This window comes from Saccopteryx leptura, chromosome 5 (genome assembly GCF_036850995.1).
Source record: "Saccopteryx leptura isolate mSacLep1 chromosome 5, mSacLep1_pri_phased_curated, whole genome shotgun sequence".
Taxonomy (NCBI): Eukaryota; Metazoa; Chordata; class Mammalia; order Chiroptera; family Emballonuridae; genus Saccopteryx; species Saccopteryx leptura.
In genome coordinates, this window is record NC_089507.1 from 2,016,552 (window position 1) to 2,028,915 (window position 12,364).

Sequence of the window (12,364 nt, forward strand, 5' to 3'; positions counted from 1 at the left end):
CGGAGGAGGCAGAGGCGGCTGTCCGGAGGAGGGAACCGAGGGCGGGGTGCGTGTGCAGAACTTGCACGGGGAGAGCTGGATCAGCCGCCGCGGCTCGGGCAGCGGAAGTCCCGCCCCCGGCCTGTGAGCCCCTCGTCCCACCAGATCCGCCCCCAATATTGAGGCCCCGCCCTCATTTCTTTCTACCACGGTCCCCGGATGCCCCGCCCCTAGAGGCCGGGCGGCGCGTCCAGTTTCTCTCCCCTGTGGGCTCCGCCCCCGGAGGGTTCGGCTAAGCTTTGCGGCCTCCTCCTGAGACGCCCACGCCGGTGGGGGCCACGCCCCCTGCCTCGCTCGCAGGCCACACTCAGCCACGCCCAGGCCCCCGGGCGGCCCACCCCGTCGACCCCTCCCAGGACCCGCCCCTCAGGCCCGGGCCACGCCCCTCCCGGGCCACGCCCCTGCCCCGGGCGGCTCCGGCTCCGGCGACCGTTGGGCGCGCGGACAGCGCGGACGCGGACGCGGCGGGCGGAGAGCGGCCGGTAGGTTGCGGGCCGGGCTCGGGGCCGCCCCGCCTCCGCTTTCTTTCCCTTCTGGGCGCGCGCTCGCGCCCCCCGAGGCCCTACCCCGCCCGGCTCGGCGGAGGGGTGCGGGGCCGCCGGCTCCTCGGAGACCCCCGCTTCGCTCCGCGCCCGGCCGCCAGCCCCGCTCCTTTTGTTCCCGGCCCGACTCCGGGGACTTGTCGTGGGCCCGGCCGTGGGTCGCCGCGAGGCCGGCGTGATCCCGGGCGGGCCCAGACGGGCCGGGTCGGACCGGGTTGGACCGGGTCGGTCGACCCCGCGGCCGTGCCCACCGCGCCCGCTCGCCGCCGGCGGGGGTCCTGGTTTCCGGGGTTTCCGGGCCGGACTTCACAGGCGCCGCATTGTGTGGGCAGCGGCGTCGCCGGGGACCTCAGCTCCGGACTTGAACTGCCGCTTGTGCCGCCGGGGCCCGGCTCAGGGTGGTCGGGGGAGACAGGGCCCTGAGTTGTGGGGTGTAGACAGAGAGCGCCCCTGAGTTGTGGGGTGTAGACAGCACGGTCCCTGAGTTGTGGGGTATCGACAGAGAGCGCCCCTGAGTTGTGGGGTGTAGACAGTGGTCCCTGAGTTGTGGGGTGTAGACAGCACGGTCCCTGAGTTGTGGGGTGTAGACAGCACGGTCCCTGAGTTGTGGGGTGTAGACAGAGAGCGCCCCTGAGTTGTGGGGTATCGACAGAGAGTGCCCCTGAGTTGTAGAGTGTAGACAGCACGGTCCCTGAGTTGTGGGGTGTAGACAGAGAGCGCCCCTGAGTTGTGGGGTGTAGACAGTGGTCCCTGAGTTGTGGGGTGTAGACAGCACGGTCCCTGAGTTGTGGGGTATCGACAGAGAGCGCCCCTGAGTTGTGGGGTGTAGACAACACGGTCCCTGAGTTGTGGGGTATCGACAGAGAGCGCCCCTGAGTTGTGGGGTGTAGACAGCACGGTCCCTGAGTTGTGGGGTATCGACAGAGAGTGCCCCTGAGTTGTGGGGTGTAGACAGCACGGTCCCTGAGTTGTGGGGTATCGACAGAGAGCGCCCCTGAGTTGTGGGGTGTAGACAGTGGTCCCTGAGTTGTGGGGTGTAGACAGAGAGCGCCCCTGAGTTGTGGGGTGTAGACAGTGGTCCCTGAGTTGTGGGGTGTAGACAGAGAGCGCCCCTGAGTTGTGGGGTGTAGACAACACGGTCCCTGAGTTGTGGGGTGTAGACAGCACAGTCCCTGAGTTGTGGGGTATAGACAGAGCGCCCCTAAGTTGTGGGGTGTAGACAGCACGGTCCCTGAGTTGTGGGGTATCGACAGAGAGCGCCCCTGAGTTGTGGGGTGTAGACAGTGGTCCCTGAGTTGTGGGGTGTAGACAGCACGGTCCCTGAGTTGTGGGGTGTAGACAGCACGGTCCCTGAGTTGTGGGGTGTAGACAGAGAGCGCCCCTGAGTTGTGGGGTATCGACAGAGAGTGCCCCTGAGTTGTAGAGTGTAGACAGCACGGTCCCTGAGTTGTGGGGTGTAGACAGAGAGCGCCCCTGAGTTGTGGGGTATCGACAGAGAGTGCCCCTGAGTTGTAGAGTGTAGACAGCACGGTCCCTGAGTTGTGGGGTATCGACAGAGAGCGCCCCTGAGTTGTGGGGTGTAGACAGCACGGTCCCTGAGTTGTGGGGTATCGACAGAGAGCGCCCCTGAGTTGTGGGGTGTAGACAGCACGGTCCCTGAGTTGTGGGGTGTCGACAGAGAGTGCCCCTGAGTTGTGGGGTGTAGACAGCACGGTCCCTGAGTTGTGGGGTATCGACAGAGAGCGCCCCTGAGTTGTGGGGTGTAGACAGTGGTCCCTGAGTTGTGGGGTGTAGACAGAGAGCGCCCCTGAGTTGTGGGGTGTAGACAGTGGTCCCTGAGTTGTGGGGTGTAGACAGAGAGCGCCCCTGAGTTGTGGGGTGTAGACAACACGGTCCCTGAGTTGTGGGGTGTAGACAGCACAGTCCCTGAGTTGTGGGGTATAGACAGAGCGCCCCTAAGTTGTGGGGTGTAGACAGCACGGTCCCTGAGTTATGGGGTGTCGACAGAGAGTGCCCCTGAGTTGTGGGGTGTAGACAGCACGGTCCCTGAGTTATGGGGTATCGACAGAGAGCGCCCCTGAGTTGTGGGGTGTAGACAGCACAGTCCTTGAGTTGTAGAGTGTAGACAGCACGGTCCCTGAGTTGTGGGGTATCGACAGAGTGGTCCCTGAGTTGTGGGGTGTAGACAGCATGGTCCCTGAGTTGTGGGGTCTAGACAGAGTGGTCCCTGAACTGTGGGGTGTAAACAGAGAGCGGTTCCTGAGTTGTGAGGTGTAGAGAGAGCACCGGGGTGGTGTGGAGTGTCCCTGAGTTGTGGGGTGTAGACAGAGAACAGCCTCAGAGTTGTGGGGTGTAGAAGTAGTCCCTGGATTGTGGGGCGTAGACAGAGCATGGTCCCTGAGTTGTGGGGTGTAGATGGAGCAGCCCTGAGTTGTGGGATGTGGACTGAGGCCCCAGAGTGGGCATGGCCTGGCACCAGCCTGTTCACTTTCCAGTGATGTGCCCTTGGGCAGGTGACCCCTTTGTGCCCTGGTTTCCTCGTTGGTGGATGGGGTTGGTAATGGGACCAGCCTTGAGGCAGATCATGAGTGGATCTGCCTGGGGTGCTCAGGGTAGGTAGTGGTGGTTATCTGCGTGGTTGCAGCCTGCTGTATCGCAGGGCACCTGTGAAGCTGTGGCGTGCAGGACAGGGACCACAGGCTTCCCTGAGAGCAGGATGGAAGAGCAAGCAGTCCCCTGTGGGTGGTCTGGGGGACAGGGAGGGAAGTGTGGAGGAGCTGGAGAGACAGGGCTGACGCTGAGAAGAGGGGTGGGGGACAGCCTAGAATGGGCAGTGGAGGGAGGGTGACAGCAGGAGCCGACGAGTTTTACTTTATTTTTTTATTTTAAAGATTTTATTTATTGACTTTACAGAGAGAGAGGTGGGAGAACGAGAAGTATCAACTCATAGTTGCTTCACTTTAGGTGTTCATTGCTTGCTTGTCATATGTGCCTTGACCGGGCAAGCCCAGGGTGTTGAACCAGTGACCTCAGCATTCCAGGTTGACACTATCCACTGTCCCACCACAGGCCAGGCGAGTTTTACTCTAGAAATATGGCTGTCTCAGTATGACGTTTCATAAAAATGCCTCCTTACCTAGTGGCTTTGAGGGCCGAAGCCAATGGGCATGAAGTTCCCAGCATAGGACCTCAGCTTCAGGGGTGCTCTTTGGAGGAGCCTCGCTGAGGCATTCCCGACCTAGGTGACTGTGGGGAGCAGAGGAGGCCACCGGAGAGGAAGGCTGAAGGCAGGCTGTGGGCTCGGGCTCTGGAGCGAGCAGGGGAAGACGGTGACGGTGGCCGGAGCGTCCAGGGTGGTGGTGGGGTGGGTCGGGAGGGCAGGCTGTGGGCTCGGGCTCTGGAGCGAGCAGGGGAAGACGGTGACGGTGGCCGGAGCGTCCAGGGTGGTGGTGGGGTGGGTCGGGAGGGCAGGCTGTGGGCTCGGGCTCTGGAGCGAGCAGGGGAAGACGGTGACGGTGGCCGGAGCGTCCAGGGTGGTGGTGGGGTGGGTCGGGAGGGCAGGCGCACGGAGCCAGCCTGCGCAGCAGAGGAGGGGACTGGAGGCTCGTGGGCCTTGGGGTGTGGGGTGGCCTCCTCTCCCCTTGCTAGAGTAAAGGCATCGGAGAGGAAGGCGTCAGCGGCCAGGCAGGGGGCAGTGAGGGGCTGGTGCGGGCTGACGACATGGCCCCACTCTGGGGCAGGGACTGCGAGGTCAGGAGGCGGGCAGCTCCCGTTTCAGGAGCAAGACAGTGAAGGAGTAATGCGTGGAAGCCAGGCTCTCTGCCCACAGCCTGCACTCCACAGCAGAAGGCAACAGCCTGTCCCTCTCTGATTTTACCTTCTGACAGGAGTCAGGATGAAGGAGAAAGCATGTTAGTTATGACCCCACAGTACTGTGAGGAGAGCACACCCAACAGCCAGCCAGAGTGTTATTTGCTCTGAATTTGGTGGCACTCCTGTAAGCATTTTACTTTTCAGTTAGCACTTGTGTGACTTTCCTGTGGCTGCTGAAACATTCACCCACTTGGGGGCTTGGACAGCAGGAACTTACTCCCGTGCAGTTCTGGCCAGACTTGGACCTGGGTCTCGCGGGCCGGAACCTCGGTGGGGGCTGCTCCTGTCGGTTTCAGCTCCTGGCGGCTGTCCTTAGTCCTTGCCCTCGGCCGTCCGGCCCAGCGCCCAGCGCCCCTTCTTTCATGGTTGCATTCTGTCTTTCTCTTGTCTTCCACTCTCCCCACCTTCCTCCTGTAAGGACACCTGTGTAACCGAGGAACCCTCCCGTGTCAGGGTCCTTAAGTTAGTCACATCTGCAAAGTCCCTGTACGGTGATACTTAGAGTTCCAGGGGCTAGGACCTGATGTCTGTGAGGCCCACCCTTCAGCTACCACAGTGCTCCTGACTGTTTCCGAAAGGACTGGGGCTGTCCCGTTCTGTGCTGAGGAGAGCCCCATCGCGTGCCCCTTCCCTGTGCCGTGGGCAGGGTCTGTCCTGGGTGCTGCCCCCCCTGTGTCCGGAAGGGCCTGTGGTTTCCCGGCTTTGCCCTGGAGCAGAGGCTGGAGTCACCCTAGAAAAGGTGTCCCAGGAAAGAAGCCTGCCTTAAGCTTCCAGTCTGATAAATCACTTGTTCTTTACTTTTTGGGGTTGGTGACCACCAGCTCCGTTGCCTATCTGATGAAAACTAGTCTCTCTTCACCTCCTTCTACAGTTTCTCTACGGAGATACGCCATCTGTGTATTGTGACCATATTTTCCATTAAATCCTTGATCCCACTTTATTAGCTGCTTTAAAGTTCTTATTTGCTCATTTCAATTTCTGGATTATCTCAGGATCCATCTCTGTTGACCTTTTCTCTTGACTGTGGGTCACATCTTGTGTCTTTGAACTCTAGTAATATTTGCTTGTGTACTGGGTGCAGTAGATGGTTCATTGCAGTGACTCTCTTTGTGAAGAGGGTTGATTTTTGTGTTCTGGAAGATACAAGGGTTCCTTAGGTTACAACACAGTTCTGTTCCTACGCTAGTGATTTAACCCAGATTTAACACACCCTAGCCTAAGTCACTTAACCTGTCCTAACACAGTTGTAAAATCATAATCTAGAACATAGAAACACAACTAAGCCACAGAAAAAGGACATAAATATACTGTATTGTACACTGTACTGTATTAACAGAAAATATGACAAAAAGTGAGTGTAAAAACAATTCCTTTCCTTTATTCCTGTGGTTGCCTGGCACACAGGAAGGGGCATTGCAAGGTGGGAGAGAGGGACCTATTGGGAGGAGGAAGCTGGAGAGGCAGGAGAACCTGCAGAAGGTGCTGGAGACACTGGGTCAGGGGAATCAGGATTGTCTAAGGAGCAAGCAGGAGACGCTGGAGATGATTCTACCTGTACGACAGGTGTTTCATCTCGAGAAGCAGCTGATGTAGAGGGTACAGGATCTGCTGCAGACCTCTCTCCCTTCTTAGAGAATTGTTCCAGGCTAGTCTGGAAGGTTGATGATGTCTTCTCTTCTAAAACCTGCCTATAGCACTGCAAGGCATCCAATCCATACAGCTCTGTAGACCTTACTGAATCTGTCATCGCTGGGGTCCTCAGCCTGAAATGTTGCCAGCCCATCCTCTACCGTAGGAAAACCTTCTGCCAAACCCTTGTTAGGAAATCTCTTGGGTTCTGAGGTTTCTACCTCTTCCTCTTCAATCAGCTGCTTCTCCAGCTGAGTGAGATCCTTAGCAGACAGTTCCTCTCCGTGTGATGCCAGTGGCTCTGTGACATCCATCGTGATGACTTTCTCTTTGAAGCACTGCCATCTGAAAACTCTTTCATTTAGGAGCCATAATAGGGGACAAAAAGTCACCAAACCAACACAAATGGAACACTTGCGCTTTTAACAGTCTAAAGTGGCGCAGGTGAGCATATGGGGGACGCCCACTCCCTCACTCGTACGCCGTCCTACTGTGTATTATTCTGCCCGCACGCAGCCAAACTAGTTCGCCCACGTAGTCCATAAGTACGATGTTAACAGCATAAAGCCAAAACACTCATGTCTCAATTTTTTAAAGTTTTTACGGGAGTGAGCATTGTAAACTGGAAAGTTGTATGTCGAGGCTGTCGTAACCCCGGACCCCCTGTACTGTGGACTCAAACTGACATCTCTGCTGACTCTCCTCTGGTGCTCTGGCCTGCCAGCGGCCTCCTCCTGCTCCTTGGATTCTCCCTGTGCAGGCAGCTCAGGGGCTGGCCAGGGACCGAGGCTCAGTTTGTGAAAAGATGTCAGGCCTTCCCCTCGCTCCAGCTCCCTTCCTCCTGAGGTGTTGCGACGTCCCCCTCGGTCCAGGCAGCCTGCCACGCCCAAACCCTTCTCTAGCTCGGAGCTGGGAGGACTTCGGCTTTCTGCTTGAGCTCGTCACTGGTGTGAACGCACATGGTCTTGTGCTTTGCAGCCTCTTTCAGGGGATGGCTCCTTCCCAGGGTCTGCCTGCTCTTTGTAGCTCTCCGCGTCTTTAAGTAGGAGCTTGACTGAAGCAAGAAAGGGGAGTGCACGAGGCTTTGCAGGGCATTGATGAACTGGGATTAGTCTGGATTAGTGCCCAGGCATTGATCTTTGAGATTTACTTGTTTCTCATCCGGAGACTCAAGTAATCAGGGAGTGAGCTACCCTAGTCTAAAAGAGAGCTTTTCCTGAACACATCCTGAGTAAGATAAAGCCAAGGGCCAGGTCTTCTAAGGGCTGGCCTGACAGGCGCTTGGTGTCTCCTTACGTGAAGGAGCTGATGAGCACGGGGCGTAGAGGCGTTGCGTTCTTCGTTGTCCTTCTCCGATGTGAGCCACGTGGGGGTGAGGACTGGGGTCTGTTGTTTTTTGACTTCCCAGAGGTGGATGCTCTCTGGGCTTGGCACGAGTTGACGAGGCCTCGAGCTCCAGCGGAGGGCTGAGAGGCAGAGATGCAGGTCACTGCCTCCTGGTACCACCTGCTGTACCTCAGCCTGTTACCTGGTTTGACCATGGTCAGACTTTCTCTGTGCTGCAGTTTCTGACTATAAAATAGTTAATAGCAAGGCTGTGGTGAGGGTTAACAGGAAATGTCAACCTCATAGGTGCCAGTTCAGTGCCAACAGGAATCCCGTTTGGGGTGTGGTGAAAGGGAAACGATTCCGTGTGGAACAGCTCGATTGTGATACCGCACAGTGTGAAGCAGTGCTGGTCCTTCTCTGGTGAGACCCCGTTCACCAGGTTCCCTACCAGGCCGGGTCCAGCCCTGAGGACTTCCTGTGGAGCTAAGCAGTCAGCAGTGGGTCAGCTTCCTCGCTGCGAGGGAGGAGCCGTGGGGCCGGGAGGAGGACGGTTCTCTGGGCCCACCCCTTGTCTAACTTTCCCGAGGCTGCTGTAACAGAGCACCAGGAGCTGGGCGGCTTAAAGCAGCAGAGAACAGAAGTCCAGACCAGGGTGTGAGCAGGGCTGTGCTCTCAGAGGCTCTGGGCGAGGGTCCTTCCCACCTCTTCCAGCTCCTGGGGGCTGCATTGCCTCTCCTCTGGCCACATGGCCTCTCCCTGTGCCTGACCTTCCCTCTGCCTCCCTCTTATAAGGACCCTGTGATTGCATTCAGGACCCACCTGGATAATCCAGGGTCATCTCCCATCTCAGGTATTCTAATCCCATCTGCAAAGACCCTTTTTCCAAATAAGGTCCCAGTTCCAGGTTATGGGGATTAGGGTCTATCTGGGGTCGTTGGGGCCACCACTCAGCCCATTGTTATCTCCTGCCTGGACCTAGGAGGTGAGCCATGTGGGTTCAAGGAGGGGACAGGGCTTTCACTAATGTGACTTCCTCTGGCCACCCCTCCTCCCTTGTTTCCAGAGGGGTTCTGCTGCCAGCCACCTGTGAGCAGGACTGAGGCTCACAACTTCTCCCGCAGGTGCTTGCTGAAGTGGGGGCCCAGGGCTTCGTGTGCATGCGGGTTTTCTTGTGTTCCTGGGGGTGGCGGAGAGACAGCCCCAGTGAAAACACAGACGAAGGACAGGCCAGCACTGCCGTGAATCGTGTAGGGCACGACCACATTTGTATGTGGTGGGTGAGTCACACCTAGGTGGCCCGTCCTGGGTGTTTGGGGGTGTGGCTGAGGGGTGGTCAGGCAGGGCAGAGGGACGCAGGGCTGGGCCTGCCCTCCTGTCCTGGACCTGCCGCCGTCAGCTTTGCCCAGAGAAGCAGTTGTGAAGCTTTGGGGAGGGGTTGTGGGGGTGGCGGTGACATCTAGGTGGGACAAAGGGAGCCAGCCAGACCAGCAAGGGCAGGGACCTTGAGTCAGGTGAGGGCTGCAGGACACGCAGCCTGCCTGTCCCTTCACAGATCTGCCAGATAAAATGTGCTGGCGATACTTGGGACATAATTATACTAGAGGGTTTTTCATCTTTTATCTGAAATTCAAGTTTAGGTGTCCTGTATTTTGCTCGCTAAATCTGGGAACTCTATTTATAGTCCCATTGTCTCAGGTTTAAAAACCGCAAACAGAAATATTAAGTAGAGAGAGAAAGGGAAAGCCAGTACCTGGAAGGGAAGGCTGCCATGGCTTAACCTTCAGCATTTCAAGGTTATGGAGCCCGAATTTGTTTCTGGAATGAGAAAGAGGCCCTCACACCCACCCGCTGTAGACCCTGAAAGGCGGTAGCTCGGCTCTCCTGTCTCAGCAGCTGGTGCCCATGGTGCCCAGAGCTCGTTGGCGGAGGCTGCCCCCTGGTTGGGGGGTAGGTTGCTCCCCTCTTTGAGCCCTTTGGGCTCAGTCCTGGTTGCGGGGCTGGGTGGGAGCCAGCGGGGCTCCTGGCCCTGAGCTTCCGGTTGGTGTGGTGCTTCCGGGTCATTAGGGTTTCTGGGGCGCGTGGCCTCGTGTGTTTTAGCCCCTGGCAGGTGGACCCCCAGCACAGGCCCTCCCCGCGTCCTGGGGACTGCCAGGTGCCCCTCCCCGCTCATCGCCTCACAGCTTCCCCACAGCCTGTCTCAGCTCGATGTCTGCATGTGTCCCCACAGCCTGCACGTGTCCTCAGTGTGTGTGCCAGTGCCACGTGTGCCCACAGCGCTGCCCCTGCAGGATGTGGAAGGCCTGCACGGTGATGTCCCTGCCCTGGCGAGTGGACAGCAGGCACGGCCAGGGCGTGTGGCCCAGGGCTGTGTGGGGCTGTTGGGGTTGGATCAGGATGGAGGAGTTAGTGGGAGTCTCTGGGAGGAGGTGGCTCCGAGCTGAGCCACCGAGCAGCGAGGAGTGGAGGGTCTGTTCAGGGAAGAGCAGTTCCTCACGCAGTCAGGGCTGTCTGCTTCCTGTGTGTCCCCCACCGTCTCTGTGGAGTGCTACTGGCCTGTTGCGTTGTCTTGTCCCCCAGGGGCAGGACCATTGCTGGTCACCCTGGTTCTGCTGTGGAAGGTTCTCAGTGGCCACCGAGTGAGTCAGTGAGCGAGCGAGCAGGGAGACCATGCGTCTGTGAGCACGGGCCTGCCTGTGGTGCACGGGGGGTTAGGCCGGGGCCCAGAGAGGGAGGCCTCGGAAGGCAAGCTGGGGTACGGCTGAGTCTTTTGAGAAGCATCATGGGGATGCGCGGGTGATGTGGGTAAGGAAGATGAGCCAGGAGGGTGGGGTGGGTGTGGATGGGCCAGACGGCATCAGGGAGGAGAGGCCGAGTGCTGGACCGCTGGCTGTGCGGGTGGCCGGGTGACAGGAAGCCCCCCAGCCTGTCCCCTCACCCTGTCTCCTGCCCCCATCTTTGCTGCAATCACTCCACCACCTTCCACCTGGACGTCTGCTTGCCTTCCTCCTGCCGAGCTTCTTGACTTCATTGAGACCTTTCTTCAGTTCCTTCATGTGCAGAAAGTGCCCTGGATGTGATACGAATAAAGTTACTTCAGAATGCACCACGTCAGTGTCTGTGTTAAGCCCAAAACACTGGAGAGTGATGGGAAGTGACAGGAAAAGTCCCTGAGTCAGACCAGGGACGCTGTTGGGGGCAGGGGTTTGTGGGACGTGGATGCCTGTCTTTGTCCTCTGAGGCTGAGGTGTCTGCACTGCCCTTCGTGCTTGTGTGTGACCCAGCCACTATTAAATAGAGTGCACTTTCTAATTGTCAGCAGTCTTATATTTTTATTTATTTCATTTTTTAAAAATTTTATTTAGAAAATTAACTTTGACAGGGTGACACTGATCAATAAGAATACATAGATTTCGCCCTGGCCGGTTGGCTCAGTGGTAGAGCATCAGCCCGGCGTGTGAAAGTCCCAGGTTTGATTCCCGGCCAGGGCACACAGGAGAAGCGCCCATCTGCTTCTCCACCCCTCCCCCTCTCCTTCCTCTCTGTCTCTCTCTTCCCCTCCTGCAGCCAAGGCTCCATTGGAGCAAAGTTGGCCCGGGCGCTGAGGATGGCTCCATGGCCTCTGCCTCAGGCGCTAGAATGGCTCTGATTGCAACAGAGCGACGCCCCAGATGGGCAGAGCATCGCCTCCTGGTGGGCATGCCGGGTGGATCCCGGTTGGGCGCATGTGGGAGTCTGTCTCTCTGCCTCCCCACTTTTAACTTCAGAAAAAAAAAAAAAAAAAGAATACATAGGTTTCAGGTAAATTTTATGTAGCATTTGAACTGTTGATTGCTGTGTACCCATCACCCAGAGTCAAACCATTTCCTGTCATCTTATATTTGTCCTTTTTTACACCCTTCCCCCACCCTCTGTCCCCTCCCCCTCCCCCACACCTCCTTCCCCCTGGTAACCACTGCACTTTGATCTATGTCCATTAGTCTCAGTTTTGTATCCCACCTATGTGTGGAATCATACAGTTCTTAGTTTTTTTCTGATTTACTTATTTCACTATAATGTTCTGAACGTCCATCCATGTTGTAAGTGTCACTATGTCTTCATTTCTTACGGCTGAGTAGTATTGCATTGTATACATATACCACAGCTGCTTTATCCAGTCCTCTATTGAAGGACACTTTGGTGGTTTCCATGTCTTGGCCACTGTGAATAATACTGCAATGAACATGGGGGTGCATGTGTCTTTACGTGCCAATGTTTTCAAGTTTTGGGGGTCCAGCGATTGCTGGATCATATGGTAGTTCTATTCTTAATTTTTTGAGGAACCATCATACTTTCTTCCATAATGGTTGTACTAATTTTTTAAATTAATTTTTTAATATTTTTTGATGGCATATGGTTCACAAAACCATGAGTTTCAAGTGATGAAAGAGCTTGTGCACGTTTGTTTCTCTCAACTTGTTATCCTATGGATTTTGCTTGGTGTAAACTTGACATTACAGAGGATTAGAATCAACATGGAATGCAGGTGACCTTTGGACAGCACGGGTGTGAACTGTGCAGGCCCACTTAGACATAGATTGTTTTCAGTAAATCCAGTCGGCCCTCAGCATCCCTGAGTTTCCCTTCCTTGGATTCGACCAACCTCAGATTGAGAACAGTATTTTTGGCCCTGGCCGGTTGGCTCAGTGGTGGAGCGTCGGCCTGGCGTGTGGAGGTCCCAGGTTCGATTCCTGGCCAGGGCACACAGGAGAGGCGCCCATCTGCTTCTCCACCCCTCCCCCTCTCCTTCCTCTGTCTCTCTCTTCCCCTCCCACAGCCGAGGCTCCATTGGAGCAAAGATGGCCTGGGCGCTGGGGATGGCTCCTTGGCCTCTGCCCCAGGTGCTAGAGTGGCTCTGGTCGCAACAGAGCGACGCCCCGGAGGGGCGATGCTCTGCCCACCAGGGGGCGATGCTC

General features: G+C 57.0%; 1 protein-coding gene across 2 annotated transcripts in view; it reads left to right on the forward strand.

Annotated features, from left to right (window-relative positions):
- Positions 1-413: 413 nt before the first annotated feature.
- The window catches only part of RGS12 (regulator of G protein signaling 12), a 134,918-nt gene continuing 122,967 nt past the window's right edge, over positions 414-12,364 (forward strand). For both annotated transcript variants that reach the window (XM_066386833.1, XM_066386835.1), the window contains exon 1: positions 414-521. The gene's annotated coding sequence lies outside the window, so the exon portion shown is untranslated. The remainder of the gene's footprint in view (positions 522-12,364) is intronic.